This window comes from Oxyura jamaicensis, chromosome 4 (assembly GCF_011077185.1).
Source record: "Oxyura jamaicensis isolate SHBP4307 breed ruddy duck chromosome 4, BPBGC_Ojam_1.0, whole genome shotgun sequence".
NCBI lineage: Eukaryota > Metazoa > Chordata > Aves > Anseriformes > Anatidae > Oxyura > Oxyura jamaicensis.
In genome coordinates, this window is record NC_048896.1 from 67152164 (window position 1) to 67171767 (window position 19604).

At 38.1% G+C, this 19604-nt stretch overlaps 1 protein-coding gene and 1 long non-coding RNA gene across 2 annotated transcripts in view; one reads left to right on the plus strand and one right to left on the minus strand.

Annotated features, from left to right (window-relative positions):
- Positions 1 to 399: 399 nt before the first annotated feature.
- On the minus strand, positions 400 to 2319 carry LOC118165426. The gene is made up of 3 exons (XR_004750038.1): positions 2285 to 2319; positions 1701 to 1885; positions 400 to 446 (listed from the first exon to the last, which is right to left on the minus strand). It is a non-coding gene; the product is annotated as an uncharacterized LOC118165426 (long non-coding RNA).
- Positions 2320 to 4895: 2576 nt separating this feature from the next.
- The window catches only part of DLC1 (DLC1 Rho GTPase activating protein), a 286531-nt gene continuing 271822 nt past the window's right edge, over positions 4896 to 19604 (plus strand). The window contains exons 1-2 of the mRNA XM_035323410.1: positions 4896 to 4900; positions 11271 to 11585. The gene's annotated coding sequence lies outside the window, so the exon portion shown is untranslated. The remainder of the gene's footprint in view (positions 4901 to 11270; positions 11586 to 19604) is intronic.

Here is a 19604-nt window from a genome sequence, read left to right on the forward strand (position 1 = left end):
TTCAAACACCATGAAGTAATGCGCTTTTCCATCACCACAGTATTTTCACTGCATACAAAAATAGCTCTCATTAGGTGGCTTTCCAAGAAAAGGCAGTTTCACTTTTTGCTTTGAAATGAAGCTACCATGCTTGCTGTCAGAATCCCATCACTCATCTTCAGTGGACAGCCACATTGCAGTACTAATGCCATTTTATTCCTGAGATTCTGAGACAACTATGAGAACAGCTCTATTGAATCAAAGCTAAAATTAAATTACAAATTCAGAATGCTTGCCACTCCTAAACATTTCTTTAGACCTTTGATTTCTACAAGTGAGAAGAGTTTTATTAACTAATGAAAGGCTTGACATTTACCTGCTGCTCTCTACACTGAGAAACATAGGTCTTTTCAGGTACAACTCCAGTCTCCATCACAATCAGGTTCTCAAGAACACACCTCAGACACCTGAAACACAAGAGGATAAGGATAAAAGCATAAAAATATTTGATAGATAACCTATAGTTTGCAAACTCTTGAATCTTGCAGATTGAACTGTATCAATCCTTTGTACTGCCTACAGTGCATTCTTACTTCTGTTCCTAAAGTAAATCAGGCAGAAAAAAACAACTGTCAAGCTGCACTTGTGACAAAAATCTTTTCTACTCACCAAAAAGGATAGGGCTATGTGACATTTTAAGCATTCCAATTCTACACTAAACATCAAGCTCCTACGGATTATCCAAATAGAAAAATGAGTAAGCTGTGAACAGCTACCATTCAAAGGCTTATATTTACAACGTAGAACAGGCAGATGAACAGCTTTGCACCAGCAACTTTCACAGAATACTTTTGACTAGAAATAAAACTTACATACAAAAGCTGCTTCTCCAGGGTTGTTTTTATTTCAGTCACCATAGAGAGGGTCATAAGGATTTCTCTGGGACATTGGTGACTCTGAGAGGGGTCTCAATGCCATGGAGTCCACATTACACAGCCTGCAGTGCAGGGCACCATCTTTCCCTACAATCCAGAGACAATTCTGAGAACACTAACTGCTGTCCAGAAACTTCTTTCTTTCTACCCCTCTGCTGTTGCACTTACCTTCAACTACACCTGTGCGTTCAAAGATCATTTACTTTAACTGGGAAATAAGTTATTCCAAGCTGTCAAATCCTTTGGCAAAAAAAAGGCATGATATACCATCCTCCCCCTTTACTGTCCACCAGAGGACATATAAGGCATCTTGCTCTTCAGTTGTCTTCATCACATCAAAGTTCACACGTAAAAAACACTAAAAGGGTACATACTACATAGCTTTTATTGGATCTCTTTGAAACTCCTAAATTTGTTTGCTCCCAGATTTTCATTACTTTGACCATCCATGACTTGTTGATAGACCTAAGGCCTCCAGTGTCATGCTGTGATCATTTTGTTACCAGCCCTCAACCGCACACTATATTACATGCCTTATCTATCAACACTTCTGCTATCACACTAGACTAGTCTCCCACACTACAGCATCAAGTACCACAAATCTCATTACACAGTAACAAGTAACTATTCCACAGCCTAAATACAAATTACTGTTATACTCCAGTTCTAAAATAAAACAGATATTAATCAGCTTAGGCAACAGCACAAGATTGACTGCTACAAGATTGTCATCTGCCTAATACCCATCCCATTTCATATTCCCTTTGAAGTCAAAATTAGTTTCACCTTGATCCTTATGATTCTGTGCAGCTCCGTATTTCAGCAAGTGCATGGTGAACACAGGACTGGTGTCTGTAACAAGAGCTGGTGAAGTAGATGGAGCAGTGGGGCTCACACCAGCGCTGAAACATTTTAGGGCTGTCTTCTACTGGCTGTGCAAGAAATGTCTGAGCAGGCCTGCTTCCTTTTCACTAGAAATAAATAGAAAGCATCAGTCTGAGGTAAGAAGAAATCTATCACAGCAAGCCTTTGGTTCAGTCCAACTGCTTCCTTATCACAATCAAACACCAAATGCAAGCATCTTCAACACACCCCTCCCTTCTGCCCTAGACCACTGTGAACTACGGAGACACATTGCCACCTATGGATTAAATAGCCATAACCCCATAAGGCCACATTGTTCATAATGAACCCCATAAGATTCACACTGTTATTGTGAACCTAAGGATCTTTTCCCCTCCCACTTTGCACAGTGAGACCTACTCACTTAAGCCTCTAGAGGTCATGTGAATCTAGTCCTGGACTGTGTAACAAGAAAATGACAAGAAAGCCCTGAAAATCATCCCTGCCTTAAGGCCACCCAAGGCAACCTGTTTGCATTTTCCTTCCCTTCCCTGCCACTTAAACCTCCTCCTATTTCTGGAAATGTTTTTTTTTTTCCTGAGGCTACGTTACATTATTAAGTTCAGTGGAGACATCTGGTGGTCAAAAAGGCAATAGCAACTGAACATCAGTCATACAGTCTGACCAGCGACCAATAGACTCAGGCCCATTGACTACTTAAGAAGAGTTTGTGAGCGTGTTTCTGCAGGGATGCAGAATCAATTCTTTTGTGGCCTTACCAAACAGTAGAGAAAGTGGCTTATGCCGTAAGGATGTTTCCTAATCTTTCTTCTTATACCACACAACTCATTTCAGACTCAGGCTTCAGATACCTGCTACTGCAGGGACATTAGAGGAAAAAGTTAAATGGTTCATATACCTGGAGTTACTCTTGTAAATGCATATCCACCCAGAGAGGAAAACAGGCTTGGATTTCATCTGTATGCCAAACAACACATTTCCAAGCAACATTAGATTCTTAAAAGCTTCATATAGAAATAACTGCCTCAGTCAAACCCATATGGGGGCGGGGGGGGGCAAATTAGTTGTGTAAATTAGTTTTTTTTTTTTTTTTTTTTTTTTTTTCTCATGGGCAGCCACATTCCTACTAAAAATAATGCCTTGCCCTATTATTGCAGGCTAGTGCAAGCCCTGCAGTACTAGGATTTAACAACTAAGCTCAGGGCAGCAAAATGTAGCTGTCACAACTCACTGAATTAACTAGGAGACACTGAAGTGTTTCTAAGTGCGTAAAAACCTTAAAGGAAAAGGTGCCAAGCACAATGGAGTGGAAGACAAATCAAGCACAGGGTCTCTAAACTACTGGGAAACTGTCTTGAATTCACATTTTGTCCTCCACCTTCCCAAAGACTTTATGCACTTCTGGAGTATCTATAATTTCTGGCTACGTCAGGAATAAAATAGCTATTTGTCCTTACCTTGAACACACTTTGTGACTAAAAGAACTTGAAAGGTGTGCAGCAATAACTTGCTCTGGAACTCATGTCACTTAAATCATTTCAGGAGACATAGCAAGTAACTGAGATGCACATGAACAAGCATGAAAAGCTGCTAGACAGTCTTCATGTTGGCATAAGCATACTACTGGAATAAGTGAGAGAACACAGCAGGAAAAGAGATACCATTACACCATTTATCTTCCTAAGTGCTTTTTAAGTAGAGCATTAACACTATTTCATTGTTGCCCTGAGTGTTTCAAAGAAAAGAAAAAAAATATTAAGCCATCAAACAAAACGTTGAGTTTATTACACTCCTGTCAGAAATGCTCCCAAGCAAGTTTTCTGTGGTAATCTTAACAGTTGCAACTGAAACAAAAACATATTTACCTGAGTAGTGTGAAAAGCTACACTTTACTGTAAAGCAGTCACTGGCATAGGAAGCTGACACCATGTGTATTCGTCTGGGTGTCTGCCGTCTGCAGTTTCAACTCATTTGAAAACATTCTTGTAAAGCAGAATGAGGTCATGTGGTGACAGAACAGCACTACATCAAGAGCACCAAGACTCTCCAGAATATATTCTCTACAGACCACCCATTCCCCTCTTTACCATCGTGAGCAGCCTCTCACTTTTAGCTATCCTGCCCTTCATGATTACAAGTTTTTATATTAGAAATAATGTCGTTCCTTTGACTGCTCTTACCAGAAGCAAACTGCCATGTGGAGGGCTACTGCCTGCTGACAGAGTTGTAACAAGGGCAGATGCTTAACCAAAATACTTCAATTGCACTGTGAAGATCAGACACATTATCAGTGTTTCATTTTTTAATCTTAATTCCTAAAGGGATTCCAAAAATCCATATATACATCCTAAATGTCTTCTATAACACAAAGACCATTAAATCCATTCAAATAAACAGAGCTCCTTAATTACATTTTCAAGCGCTCTCAATCAAACAAAATCCACATTCCCAGTGTAGGTTGGGCTTGAGCACTGTCTTAAAGAGACAATATCAATTTGCTTTAGATAATTTTGCCATAAATTGAAGATGACATTTGGACAGCCCTGGAAAATTACTCTCTCCTTGCCCCTGGAAGCATGACACTATATACCTCACCTGTACTGACTCCGGATGCTCCCCATACCGCAGGCATCATCAGCTTTCCCCCTTATTGCACAGCATTCATGGCACAACTCTGCAATAACTCAGAAGCAAAGTACAGACTTAACTCAAGAGCAAAAATTCGTTCAGGGGCTCAGAAACAGAAACAAAGTGTCACTAATAGCAAAGCACAAGACAAATCCTACCTGACAAAAAGGCTGAAGTAGGTCACATGAAAAAAACATTTTTCCCCCACCAAATTTATCGTACTGTAAATCAACACTTCCTAACATCCACTGATTCCTAATTATAGATATTAATAGCATGAAAGCTCAGTTTCACATGAAAAAGCATTACACTGAATAAGACTGAAGTTGGGGTAATGCTGCATTTACAACATTGCCATAATGCCCTGGCACTAAGCCTTAATTCTGAATTGTGACTGCAATGCCTGTGCTTAGATTTTGCCAGAGTCATGTATCTGACTCAGTTTCTTCTGGATGGCTGATAAACGTAGTTGTTTGCATAAATGTGTAGCTGCAGTGCTCAAAATCAAATAATGTATATCAAAACTAACACAAATGTTTACATAGTTTCCTTTAAATGACTGCAGACACATTAGAACCAATCATCTCACATCCCCAGCATATGGTGATAACAACTTTTAGGTTGTGTGGTCCGTCTGCCTGCTTATGGATAGCTCCTGTCTCCTCTACAGGTGTAAAGTTTCTTTCTAACCCTTGCTACCCTCTTCCAGGTTAAGCAAACAAATAAGGCAAGGAGCAGAATCTGTTGTCACTGACCATTACAATTACAGAATGGTTAAGGTTGGAAGGGATCTCTGGAGGTCATCTGGTCCAAAGATCCTGCTCAAGCAGGTACACCTGCAGCAGGTAGGTAATGAGGTGACATGGGTGATATAGAAAATATCTACATATATTTTATCAGGTCATAACAGTCAACTTGAGTAAGCTCTGTTCTTGAATCTACATCTCACAGCATGTCTTACTCATTTGGTCATAGCAATGCACTGAGCTGACAGTATTGTGTTACAACTAGTCAGAGTGAACGCACAGATTCACACCTTTGTAAACAGAGATGACCTTCTGTCCCGAATTAACACATCCAGATTACAAATGTTCTGGGACTGCCATAATCACACAAAAAGGGCTTCTGCATTAACACACCCTCTATCAATATTTTGAAATTAACACTAGTTCATGTTAGCTATTATTGTATCACAGAATCATCTAGGTTGGAGGAGACTTCCAAGATCACCGAGTCCAACCTCTGACCTAACACTAACAAGCCCTCCACTAAACCACATCCCTAAGCTCTACATCTAAACGCCTTTTAAAGACCTCCAGGGATGGTGTCTCAACCACTTCCCTGGGCAGCCCATTCCAATGCCTAACAACCCTTTCGGTAGAGAAGTTCTTCCTAATATCCAACCTAAACCTCCCCTGGGACAACTTAAGCCCATTCCCCCTCATCCTGTCACCAGGCGTGTGGGAGAATAGACCAACCCCCATCTCACTACAGCCTCCTTTAAGGTAACTATAGAGAGTGATAAGGTCGCCCCTGAACCTTCTCTTCTCCAGGTTGAACAATCCCAGCTCCCTCAGCTGCTCCTTGTAAGACTTGTTCTCCAGCTCCTCACCAGCTGTGTTACCCTTCTCTGGACACACTCAAGTACCTCAATGTCCTTGTAGAGAGGGGCCCTTGGTGGTTTTACCGTGCTAGGCAGTTGAACACCACAACCGCTCTCTCACTCCACCTCTTCAGATGAGGAGGGGAAGAAGTAAAGGAAAGAACAACTCACGGGTTGAGATAAGAATGATTTAATTAAAGAGAAAAAATATTATTAAGGAAATATTATTAATTAAACAATTCAACTAAAGGGAAAAAAGGGAAAGGGGAAGAGGGAGGGGGAAAGGAAATAACAAAACAAAACAAGTAAAGGCTTTGTGGAAGTGCAGAGGAAAGAAATTACTCTCTACTTCCCACAAATGAGATGCTTGACCACATCCATGTCCTTGAAGCAGGGCCTCAATGCACGTAGCCGGTGTTCGGGAGGAGGACAGATATTTTCGCAGCAGGAGGAGGACAGCATATTTCCCCCCTCCCCCCCTTCTTCCTTTTTCCACCTTTTATTGCTGAGTGTGACATCGTATGGTATGGAATATCCCTTTGGTTGGTTTAGGTCAGCTGCCCTGCTGATGTTTCTTTCTCACTTTTTTGCCCACCCCCTAGGAGGGTCAGAGAGAGTCCTGATGCTGTGCCAGCACTTCTCAGCAGCAGACACAACACTGGTGTGATACCACTGCTGTTCTAGCTACAAGTGCAAAGCACAGCACTGTATGGGCTGCTGCAGGGAAAGTTAACATCCCAGCCAGATCCAGTACACTAGTCTGCAGCTCTACTCTTCCTGTCCTTCTTTTCTCTTTCCTCCTCTCCCTTCGTCCATCTTCTTTTGTAACGTTCACTTCTGAAAGACTAGTCTTGGGACCAAAGTGAATATTCATGGCTTCGGTCTTTGCAGCAGGTTAGCAGAACTCCTCTTCCAAGGGTACAGTAACACCGTATCAGCTCCTTTCAGAAGCCTTCCTTTATAGTCTTTTGTCATGTATCCTGAGTTATGTTTTTATCTGCTAAGCAAAGGTGACATACATTAAATACATCTCTCAGTGCAATGTCACATACATTGTTGTATTATGCTGCCAAGTAACTCTTACCAAAAAGAAAAAAAAAAAAAAGAAAAATAAATAAAAAAAAAAGGAAGTAGCAGTAAGGGTTAGAAGAAAAGCCATGTTGTCAGCTTCGCTAGATGTTTTTCTAACTTCTTCACTCAGAAGGTACCAATGCAGCTTTAGTTCAGAGATAGATTTTATATTTTATCTTACCAATGAATTGACAGAATATTTAGGCAAGTATCTTATATTGCTGCCCAGAGATTTTGTTTCTTTTTGTTTTGTTAAATACACCTTTTTCCTTGAAATTCTTTGCAGATAGCATTTTCCATACAAAAAGCATGTTGGCACTGCAGTTTGGAGCAGAAGTTCCCAAATGAGTTTCAGACAGCCCAGCAGCAGCAACACAGAGTAACTCCTGAAATAATCTTCTTTTCATGCTATTATTTAAATAGCCTGATATTCTAATTTTATTTAAAACTCTGTAGCAGAGACATGCCTTTAGAGTTGTGATGGCAGTCACATTCAGGGACATAGCTGTGCTTGCTGCAAATTAAAAAGCAGCTAGCAATATAGGCATGCAAACAAACTCTAATTCTATGAACTTCTTACTTTATGAGCGTTTTTTCACATTTGAGGAAACATCTGAAGTTACCATAAAACTCCTCTTCCGGTGTGAGTTTGTGGCTTGTATATGCTTACCTATTGCGTGCACAATAAATTATCTTGTAGTTAGTCAGCTAACCTGTCTGAGAAATGAGGATATTTTTAGTAGAAATAGGTAGCAAGTAATTGATTATTTTCACCTCTGCAGTCTTTGATTAAAGACAATGTGCTTAGGGAGGAAAGTCAACAATCATTCCTAAACATATACAAGCATTTAATTGTGGTAATTAATTTATCTATACAGCTCTGTGTACTTTTTAAAAGCTTCTTGCCTGAGACTGAATGCCTCATCAGTCTTAAATATAACAGCCTGAAAGAACAAGTCAGTAGAATAACAAACAGTACTGCAGAAAACGCAGGCATTTGCAGGAAACAAAAAGATATTTTCAACTCTGCAAAGCAAAATTGTGAAGAATTTGACAAATAAAGGCAGAAGAAGGAACATCAACAGATAGAACCCAAAAATGAAGTAGATCATTGTTTATATTGCCATGCAAAGGAAATGGAGAAGTAAAAGAGTCTTGAATTGTAATTACTAAAGTGATTTTGTAGGGGAGTTTGAAGAATGCAGTAGTTATGGATACCAGTTTTATAAATGTCATGTTCCCCATCAGTTTATCTGTTCACTACAAATGAGTATGACCGTCAGGATACAAGTCAAAGACAGCTAATAGAAAACAAATGTCTGGAGAAAGGCAGTAAAGATGGATAAGCAGATTCTAAGAAATCATTGTGACAATGGATATCGTCATTGGATATGCCATTGGTTAGGAAGAGCAGACAAGCCTTTGCAAGCCTGCATGCTTCACCATTCCTAAAGATGACATCCTAAATAGGTACCATATATCCTGTGAGCGTGGATCAGCATGAAAATGGACTGCATTTCTGATATCTCACACTGAAGTTGCTGAACAACAGAACTTCATCTAGAAACTAATGTAACCACCTATGAACTATACCCAGGAGAGACTAAAAGGGTCTGAGACATAGCTCGATGTTAAAGGCACTCCCTCACCAAAAAAAAAAAAAAAAAAAAGAAAATCTATTTCAGTAGGATTTACTGCACAGCTTAGATCTTTTCTTCTTCCTCACAGGAAGAAGAGATGGAGACCAAGAGATAATGACAAGAAGGTAAAAAATACAAACTGCAGGTTTTATTAACTTTTTGTATGTTTCCTGTAGCTCCACTGAACTCCTTGATATTCACTGTTAGTCAAGTGTAAGAGGTAATGCCAATTGGTACGTTAGTACCAATTAGTATCAATTTTCCTCACATAATCAGACATATATAGAGACGTTAGGGACCATACCTTAGATGTCAGCCATGTGTATAGCCATCTTTATCTTTCAGTTTTTTGAGGTAGCATGATTTTACTGTGTATTTTTGAGAGACACAATAGCAGTCAATTCTTTTAGAAGACAATTCCTGGCCTTTTCAGGATTTTTTCAAAAATTGAATCTAAAATGTTTAGGAACAACTAAATATGACCTTGCGACTTCTTTAGATGTTTGCTACCAGAAATAAACATTTCAGCAAGTGAATTCCAGGATTGTTTATTTATTTGTTTGTTTGTTTGTTAATGAAAGAGAATGCTTGAATGGTTTTAGTTTGCTGTACTGTACATATTCATGTATATTTGTAGTCTTCTTTTTCTTTCCGTTGATATCAGTCATTAATATTTACAACATCTGTTGTAAATATTCAAGGAAATTCTTAGAATTCCCTGAGGAGAAAGAGAAAAAGGGAAGTATTTTTTCCCACATGAGACAGAACTGCTGGTGCAGACAGCTGGCTGAAACTGTTCCCACAATCTGCTGAAGAGCAGCCAGTCTCAAGATGAATCCCATCACCTGATCCAAACATGTTGTTGTTCCAGGTTGAATAGATGATTTCAGATTTCCTTGAAACAATACAAAAATTTAGGATTCCTGAATGTGAAGTGCAGACTTCATTGATAATTCCTCAGTCCTTTTTTATATTTTATTCCCATAGTCTTTGCTACCACGGTGAAAAAGATTAATATGTTGGGGTTTTCATTCCTTTATGTCATCAATGTTTAAGTACAGACCTAATGGTCCCTGTCATTGCAAGCTACATTTGCTGTAACAGTATGCCAGAAGGTAATAAATGTGCTTGACAAGAACAAGGAAGGTCTCCCTGGTGCACAAATACATGTTCATGTGAAGGTGCAGAGCTAGCACAGTTGATGGTGGAACTCGCCATAATAACGACAGTGTAGATATAGCACATTAACATAAGTGAAGAGAAGCACTACAAATCTCTGAATGTATCTTTGATGAGAATTGGGAACTACAATCAGAACTACTACAATTGGGAATTACTAGGCAGATCAGATGCAGTAGGGTTTTTGTCTGGTTTTGCTACACACAACAGGAGAAAAAATGCTTTTAGCTGTTATATTCCAGGTAGGCTGGTGGATGAGGATGAATGGCAGAAGAAATTAAATGTTTCAGTTATTTCACTGGATATACAAGCAGGTGTCCAGAGCTTTCATTTTACTTGTTCTACTGGATCTACTTGTACATAAACCATAATACTGAATGGGATTCTGAGTCAATTAACCATTAACGAGATCATTAGCCAAAGATATTAAAAAAAAAAAACAAAACAAAAAACAAACAAACAAAAAACTAATACAACATTGGCACACAATTTAGTTTGGCCTTGTACCAAATATTAAGTATTGCACTAACAATGGAGTACTGAAAATTCAGCAATGAATAGAGAAGATATACAAAAGAAATTTAGTAGAGAAGAACAACCATTCAATTTCTTATATCAGGAAAGATGCAGATACAGCATTTATTAAACTGACAATGAGACAATCAAATACTGAACAGATGTTTTCTTTTTCTGTGAGTGAAAATAGATGTCTGATCTAATCGGCTGAAAACAAGCAAAACAACAGCAAAAGAAACGTAAAACGGAGTGAAAGAAAAGAGCAGGATTCAGATCACATTTAGAATAGGGCAAAACAAAAATAGCTCTTCTGAAATCTATAAAATTAGGCAGTATAAAATAGGTGATAAGGAAATTATTATCCATTAGCCAAATCAAAGCAAAACAAATAGTAACACGGCAAACTTATTTTATGAAAATAACCTTGTAACCTTGTAAACACCATGTAATTAGTAATTACATGGTGTCTTTAAAAAGTGGCCTTATTCTCTAGAATAATTTCCACCACTTAAATTATATTTACAAACAAATTATTCATTTTGTTTCATAAAGATATTTTTCTACTTGCTTGCTTTAGATTTTAAACCACGCCTGAATTTCTGGAACACAATGATGTAGATTACAGGCATATCTTTCTTTTTTCAACATGGTTAATAACAATAAAAACAATAAAAACAATAAAAGCTTTTTTTCCCTTATGTTCTACAAAATTTTTGGTCCTTAATACTCTCTACTTTAATTTTCTGTAGCTGTGCTGCAAATTTTTGGCAAATATATTCTCTTCACAGAATTATTCCTCTACCCAAGCTGAAAGCAAAATAACAGAATTTGCTTATAAAGCCTTGAGAAAGGAAGATACAAATTATGGGAGGATTCATCTTGATTGTGAAGGTGTCTCTGAGTCTGAACCCAAACTTGGATTCCAGTTTTAGATGCTAGGAAAATTCAAGTTCTTCTTGAGGACTCTGAGGAGAGTGAAATGAAGCTACTAAACTCTGTATCCAGGTTGAAGAGCTGGTGTGAGACTTTGGACTTCCTGCATGTGAAAAAACTGTTACATCAGAAGTCAGCGATGGTTCCACAGACAACGAGGGAAGAAAACAGTTGCTGATGAGTGGCTGCTAAGGGAAGAGCTTGTCTTTGCGATGTCCAGCTATCATGACGCATATGGTAAAATTTACCTTGCATGAACCTAGATGTGTTTGCTATAAAAGCTGCAAAAATTCATGTCTTTATAATGTTACAAGAATAACATTGAAGGTTCTTAAGACACTTTGTAAGTGTGAAGAGATGATGAAATAATGGACCCAATCCATGGTCTTGTACTTTCAGAGAAGCACCTTTACTTAATTTTATTTCCCCATACTATCTGCAATAAGACTAGTAGCTCTGCTCTGTGGATGCCTCCTCGTCGCATCCTTTAGTTATCAATCTTCTAGGCAATTCTTAGCCAAAAACAAACCACAATGATACCCTTATCCTTATGTGTAAGGCAGCAACCACTGGATTCTGCTGTCTGCAAGGGAATACCAATTTTTATTCCTGAAAACTGGTGAAATGATTAAAACTGTAAGGAGACTGAGGGTTTGTAAATATTCTGCTGGGGAAGGAAAGGAGCAAGGAGAGAATGTAAATTTAGGTTTCCTCCTTTTCTATTCTTAAATTGCTGCTAAGCTAGTTCGCAAGCAGTAATTACTTATCTAAAGCAGCACCTGTTTTTTGGTGACGTAAAGCAGGTGAAGCCAGACGAGAAGGGCTGTTCTTGAGAAGAAGCCTCTACTCCTACTAAAATATTGGGTTACAAGTAATGAGTAGACAAGATTGCCAGAAAAACTAGTCATAAACTCATGCTATACAATGGCGGTATTCTATAGCCTACTCATATTTTTAAGCTAGCAGAAAGATGGATGGGAAAAAAAAAATGGAGATCCTTCTTGCAAGATTAGTCTTCCTAGTTTTTGAGAAAATTGTATTGCTCTTAGTATAAGTGAATAGGAATCAAAAAATATCACTATTCCATAAGTAAATTAATATATTCCATGCATGTAATGTATTTCCCTTCATAAAACATTTTGCTAAAAAGGAATTGTGTTCATGCTTATGTTAATCATAATTGAATTTTGAAGCTTGTAGTTTGGGGCTGAATGATGCTTGAGTTTTTGACTGTGAAAGAGTTGCTACAGAACTGAACTGCATCATTACATCTCTTAGTGATGTTCCTGATGGTTGTAGAAATAAGCAAAATTATTTCACAAGTGCTGTTACAAAAGTAGGTACAAGTATTTCTTTTAATATTTTAGTTGCTAGTGAAGATTTTATAGATAGGAATTGATAACCTCTTAAAGTCAGCTGAAGGTGTAATATTCAATATATTTCTATCAGCTCTTAATGGTTGTCTGTGATCCATGTTCTGGTGCCGTAGTGTTGACAGTTGTCCTAAATTGATGCTGGTTTGTGTAAAGGAAGCAAACTTTAGTATAGCAGAAAAGTCATGGGAAATCTGTAAGGGGCTGGGAGGTCAAACTTAATTCTGGTTGCTTCCAGCTGGCTTCCCACTGTGTAATCTGTTGTGAGAAATGTTCCAAGGAGGATGAAGTCTGGGACAAAATAGAACTCTGTATGCGTAATAGGCACAAGTCTTTCCATGCATACGTGATAATTCAGATCAGAATACAGATAGGAAAAAAGATAGGAAACAGCTGGCCCATATGGTATGATTAATTTGGGGTATCTGCTTCGCAAAAACTAAGGGATGAGAAGTTCAGTGCAAAATGATTGTCTTATCATGTACACAGACCTTGTGGTGTGATTTCTTAATAACAAAATATGTGAAACTTCTATGGCATGGATTTTGGAGATGAGTGAAGTTGTACCTTTAGGCACCAAAACACTTGAGAAGAAATAGAAAAATAAATATAGTTCAGCTTTGTGAAGAACTGTTACCCTGGAAGCTTTAACCTTATTATTTGGGAAAGTTTCTGTAAAAAAAAAAAAAAAAAAGGAAGTCTTCCTTGTCATTTTACCTCTTCCATGAAGAGATCGTTTGCTTAACATATAAATGAAGTTTGACAAGTCTTTTATGCTGAGCATGTGTAGCTCATTTTAGATAACTTTCTAGAATTGATAGACTTCTAATATTTTCAGTACTGTGCAAACCAATCTCTAAACCAAGTGCTGTTTTGCAAATACCATTGTCAACACAAGCATCTTAATGTTTGTACTCAAGTAGATGCTAATTTGAATGCTAAAGGATCTATTTGCAATGCATATTATTAGTGTAAAAGGCAACATAACTCTGGAATTTAGAAGCAGTCAATATTCTTACTGAGTTCTTATTAGAAACATTTCACCGTAGTTGTTAGAATACACTTTATTCTTGGGGAATGTCATCATTCCTGAACAACAATGTTGTCCCTTCTGCTAGTGGTATCTGGCTTGACAGCTCCCTGGCATGACAAGATGATACAACAGCACGAAAGTTGGGGGAGGGGGGACGGCCCACCCCCCGCAGGAGGACTGTTTGCCTGAGTCAATTTAAGGTTTTCTTCTGTGTGTTTCTTGAACTACAGAAACCTGGAAGAAGCAGGGTAAAATCAGATTCTCTTCATTGTCTCACTTCTGGTTAAGTTGACACAATAATTAGGAAACTAAATGAAGCTTGTCACTGTCTGTCTTAGGAGCTCTCATTACTCAGTAGTGAGCTGGGGGAAGGATGCACTAACCAACATTTCCATGGAAAACTGTAAGGAGGTGAGAAACACAGGTCTATGCAACACATGGCCTTCTGATCCATGGGAGAAAATAGCACTGCAGAGAAGAAATAACTCTGGACAGTGTAGCTGGTTGGACCTAAAATATTATATTTGTTTCATGCAGTGTATGAATACTCTAAAAGTAATCTAAGTGGCTTGGCTTCTATTGACAAATACTGAAAGCATAGCATCCCATCAAGCAATACAAAGTTGTCTTTGGCTTCACTCTGGAAAGTTGTGTCACATGTCTGCTAATATCACATTCTCGTTAATCTATTTGACCTTTCATTTTCCTCCCTTGTCCATTTGGTGTTCAGAAAAGCATTGGTGAAGTATTCTTTCTAGACTGGTTCTTGTGCGTTCCTTATAATAGCTTGTGTGCATACCCTCTAGAAAACACAGATAAAAATTCATAGCTTGCAGCTAGCAAATATGGTGATACTGGGGGAGAAGAGCAGATCCATCACTAGCAAATGTAGTTTTCTCAACATTGTCAAAATCCAGCTGTGTACGTGCTGTGAAATACCCAGAAAATATCTTGTCTAAGACCTGTGGACTGCATGAATAAACCCTTTTTAACTCCTGTGCTGTGAATTAATAAAAATCCCCTATGTGAATTAATAAAAATCCCCCATTCCTTAGGCACAGTATGATGCTGGAGTCCTAGGAAGTACATACAAGCTATTGTTCTTCTGTCTTGAAGTCACTAACTAACCACCTGGGTATTATGTTCTAGGAAATTTCAAGCTATAAATATGGCACGTGGCACTTGTGACACTGGCTAAGTACCTGAGAGAAGACTAAAGCAGTTAACTATGTGGAGTATTTCCTAGAAAGAAACTAGACTAAAAATAGTACACTTGTATCATTTCATAGATAACTGCTTAAAGAGTACGACTGTCTTTGTAAGGTAGCTCAGTTTGCATGTTTTAAGACCAATCTTAGAGCAGTGCTAAACATTGTTCACAACAGTGGTGTCATTTGGAGAAGACTTTTCTCCAGGACTGAAAGGGAGAAAGAACTTAAGCAAAGTAATTACAATTTCAATAACTTTATCTCACTGGTAACTTCCTAAGAGGGCAAGCAGGATTTGATGGAACATTCAAGTGGCTTACATGTATTCTTTTTTTTTACCACAAAAATAGCTTTCCCATTACATTAGCGATGCTATGTGTTCAGAAGAGACTGTTTTATAAATGTTCTAAATACTGGCAGGGCTTTCTGTTAGGGTGTTTTTAAAGTCACTACTTGTTCCTAATCTGAACCGTGGTTTGTTAATACTTCTAACCTGCCTTAAGAATGCTTTCCAATGAAACCCTGAAGGTTCAAACACAAGTAAGACCAAAAGTAGTGCTTCAGCTTTACTTATGCTGATTTAAATATTATTAATTACAGCCCTTAAAAATAGGCTGTTGCAAGTTGTTTCTAATAGGGACTCTGAGAAGTGTATTGTAGTAATCTTGCCACTGGGTGGCACTGTCTGTTCTACTTTTATTATGGTACGCTCTTAACACAAGAGTTGATTCAGCCGTTGACACGTCCATGCCACTAATAGTGTGAGTTACTCTCAAGTGGTGTGCAAAACATAGGGGAGGTGGACGCGATTAAATCTATTGATTGGGGAGAAAGCAGGTTTTCTCTCCTCTTATCTTCCTGTCCACCTGAAGAGTCAGGAGCTGTTTCTGATTCATCCTCTGGTACAACACAATTCTGTCCCTGCTCCTAGGCAGCGCAAAACTACAGGTCTTCATTCCAAAATCACATATTTTTTGTTTTTACATAGTCCACAATAACCAGAAGGTACACAGTTTACATATTCACAGGGAAATAATACACAAAATTACATTACTAAGTACTTCTCCCCTGACGTGGTGGAGACCTGGTATTTGGAAATTGAGGCTCTTCCTGGTTTGCCTGTGACTCTGCTGATGACCAGAGAAGGTGAGAATTGAAAATGTGCTCTGCTGTTTCTTAGGTGTTAAATGTAGGTGAAGTGCCTTTTCACTGGAGTGCTGGCACAGGAAGTGCTTAAGAATTAAATATGAATTAATAACTAAAACACTTTTACTTCTGAAGAAGTTTGGGCATCTAGCCCTTCTCTTAAATAATAGTGCTTGCAAACAAATATGCTCTTACAGTTTATATATATTTAACCTAATCTTACCTAGAGGGGAGAACTGTCTAGAGAAACTGTGGAGGGGAGCTTAATAGCTCCCAGCTGATTTAAGCTTGCATACTTCAATGCTCTTTTGTAACTCAATAAAAGCTCTAAGCCTTCATTAAGGAATCACAACCTAGAGCTTCATAGCTTTCAATGTTTGTATCAACTATTAATGTAATACTGAGGTGGCCAGAAAATAAATAGTATTTTATGAACTACTATACTTTGTCAGTTAAGAAATATTGTCTTCTGATGTCTTTCACTTTCCGGGATCCTAGTGGGATAAAGTGTATGTAATACCATTTGATCAGAATAATGTCTGATGTGAGTTGCCAACCTAAATGGAGTTATTTTACTTGTGAGGCTTCTTAAGTTACCTACAAAATGTCTTGTAAGAAAATGTTTTTCAAAACCTTTCTTAATGAATCCCTACTACAAATTCCGTATGCAGGAAAATCTTGGAAGCGCTTGTTTCCATAGAATATTGTCAAGTCATAGGTAACTGCTGAAACTAACTGCTGTAAATGTAACCTGTAACTGCTGAAAGTGATAATATAACAAACTTCAGTAGAAATAATCCTTTTTATTGGTCTCTTGGACTATATATACATATGTATCTGACTAAATTTTTTGTTCTAGATTATTCAACTTGGCCATTTGTGAAATTTCCTGAGGTTAAGCTTTGTAGTAATGAAAAATGCAAATACTTATTTGTATAGACTGTGCATGGTGGATAATATAAAAAGTATTTTTTTGTTTGTTTGTTTATGTATGTTCTTAATGACAGCTTGGAAATGGTCATACAGTCTTACAGAATTGCATTAATACAATATAGTAAGCATCTACCTCCTGAGCTGCAGTAACTCTATCTGGATGCTTCTAGACTGTAGCCTGCAAAATGTGACACGCTAGCTTACTGTCTTACTGCTTAATTTCACGGCAGGAGGTGTGAAGTTCTCTTCACTGAGACAATTTGGGCAGCTTGTACTGAATGCCATTCAGGTGTGCATTCACATATGCATGATGGACAATTGTGTTCTACACTATTAATCCATAGTGAAAACAGTCTTGAGACTTTTGATAACTTCAAAAACTTCTTTATTTTGGCCAAAGAAAGATTATGAAGTTATCACTTCTGATATTGCCAATATGATAGGACGATGATGATATCTAATTTCTAGATGACTTCTGGTACAGCATACTCTTATGCACAATTATCTTTTTTAACTAGAATTGGGTGAAGACATGTACAAACATCAATCAAGTCAATTGAACTAACTGACAGAGATGTTCTGTGAATGCTTTGGTGTGGGACCACCCATGCTTTGACATAAAAACACTGTGCCAGAATTCTTTGAGTAAAAACAATACCTGAACTACTTCTCACTTTTTAACATCCAATTCCAGAAGGATTTTAGTGAAATATACATTAATCTGGTATCAATGGAAGAAACAGTTGTGAGAACTGTTGCTCACAGTTTGTTGAACGTGGGATATTGAAATCTCAATTGCAGGAGCAAGTCATGGGCATGACCTGACTGGCACCATGAGTTTCCCTTTATTTATTTAAGTTCTGCTTGAAAGGCTTGTTTCCCTTCTCTTGAACCAGAGTACTTGGCTTACAGTGTAATAGTCAGAGGAAATTTTTTTTCTAACCCAGGACCTAATGAGTGGGAATGCCTCAGGATGCCACTGCATAATAGGAATGTGCTCTCTCACTTCAGAGGAGTGAGCCTAGAAATATTTGGAAGATGATGGTTAATCTTTTAACCACAACAGATGAGGACAAGTACTCAAATTATTTAGCTGTAACTTATTTCCTGGATGACTTAGTGACAAAGAATAGGAAGATCAACAAGGAAGGAAATTCAATAGAAACACTCATCTGTCCATCTGTGTAGGTACATATTGATCTTTCTTCTAGGACAGAAGGAGAAATGTGGCTTCAGTCTGAGATTAATATGTCTAGAATCACAAAACTGTCTTGTATTAACAGCAAGCTTGGTTTTACATGGAAGAACTAATCTTTACCTGGTGACCTATCAGGGAGCTTTCTCACTTCCATATTATGAGATGACTAGTAATACATGGCCAGTGTCTCGTATAATGAAAGCATTAAAGCTATAAAAACTGAAAGTTAGTACTGATAGTTACAAGCAATTTTGCATGTTGATATAATGTCCCTTTTAAAAAGAAAAGGTATGTGTGTGGTGGTTTTACCGTGCTAGGCAGTTGAACACCACAACCGCTCTCTCACTCCCCCTCTTCAGATGAGGAGGGGAAGAAGTAAAGGAAAGAACAACTCACAGGTTGAGATAAGAATGATTTAATTAAAGAGAAATGTATATATATATATATATATATATATATATGTATATATATATAATATATATATATATATATAATTAAGGAAATATTATTATTAATTAAACAATTCAACTAAAGGGGAAAAAGAGAAAGGGGAAGAGGGAGGGGGGAAAGGGAATAACTAAACAAAACAAGTAAAGGCTATGTGGAAGTGCAGAGGAAAGAAATTACTCTCTACTTCCCACAAATGAGAGATGCTTGACCACGTCCTTGAAGCAGGGCCTCAATGCACGTAGCCGGTGTTCGGGAGGAGGACAGACGTTTTCACAACGAGAACCCACCCCTCCCCTCTTCTTCCTTTTTCCACCTTTTATTGCTGAGTGTGACATCGTATGGTATGGAATATCCCTTTGGTTGGTTTAGGTCAGCTGCCCTGCTGATGGGTCAGAGAGAGTCCTGATGCTGTGCCAGCACTTCTCAGCAGCAGACACAACACCGGTGTGATACCACTGCTGTTCTAGCTACAAGTGCAGAGCGCAGCACTGTGTGGGCTGCTGCAGGGAAAGTTAACATCCCAGCCAGACCCAGTACAATGTGGTACTCAAAAATATAGTTAGATCAACAGCAAAAGTTTGAATTCAAGTGGTAAACAAACATGATTTTGTTGTCCCCTTTGGCAGCTGAAACAAAATGATATAGTCAGTTCTGCCTTACATGTCCCAAGTCACGTGTTATTTGTGACTCATCTAATTTCTACAACCAGCTCTATTGTTCTGTAGAACACAACACTATGAAGTGATGCCACATGAAATGCAAGAAACAAGCATTGCATTGTTAGAATGAAAAAAAAAAAAAAAAAAAAAAAAAAGTTTTAAAGCCATTCATGACTTCATCTTTAGAGATATAAGACGATGAAACTGTTCTTTGAAGAGCTGCTTCTCTTCTGGTGAGGATGGAAAATACAAACCT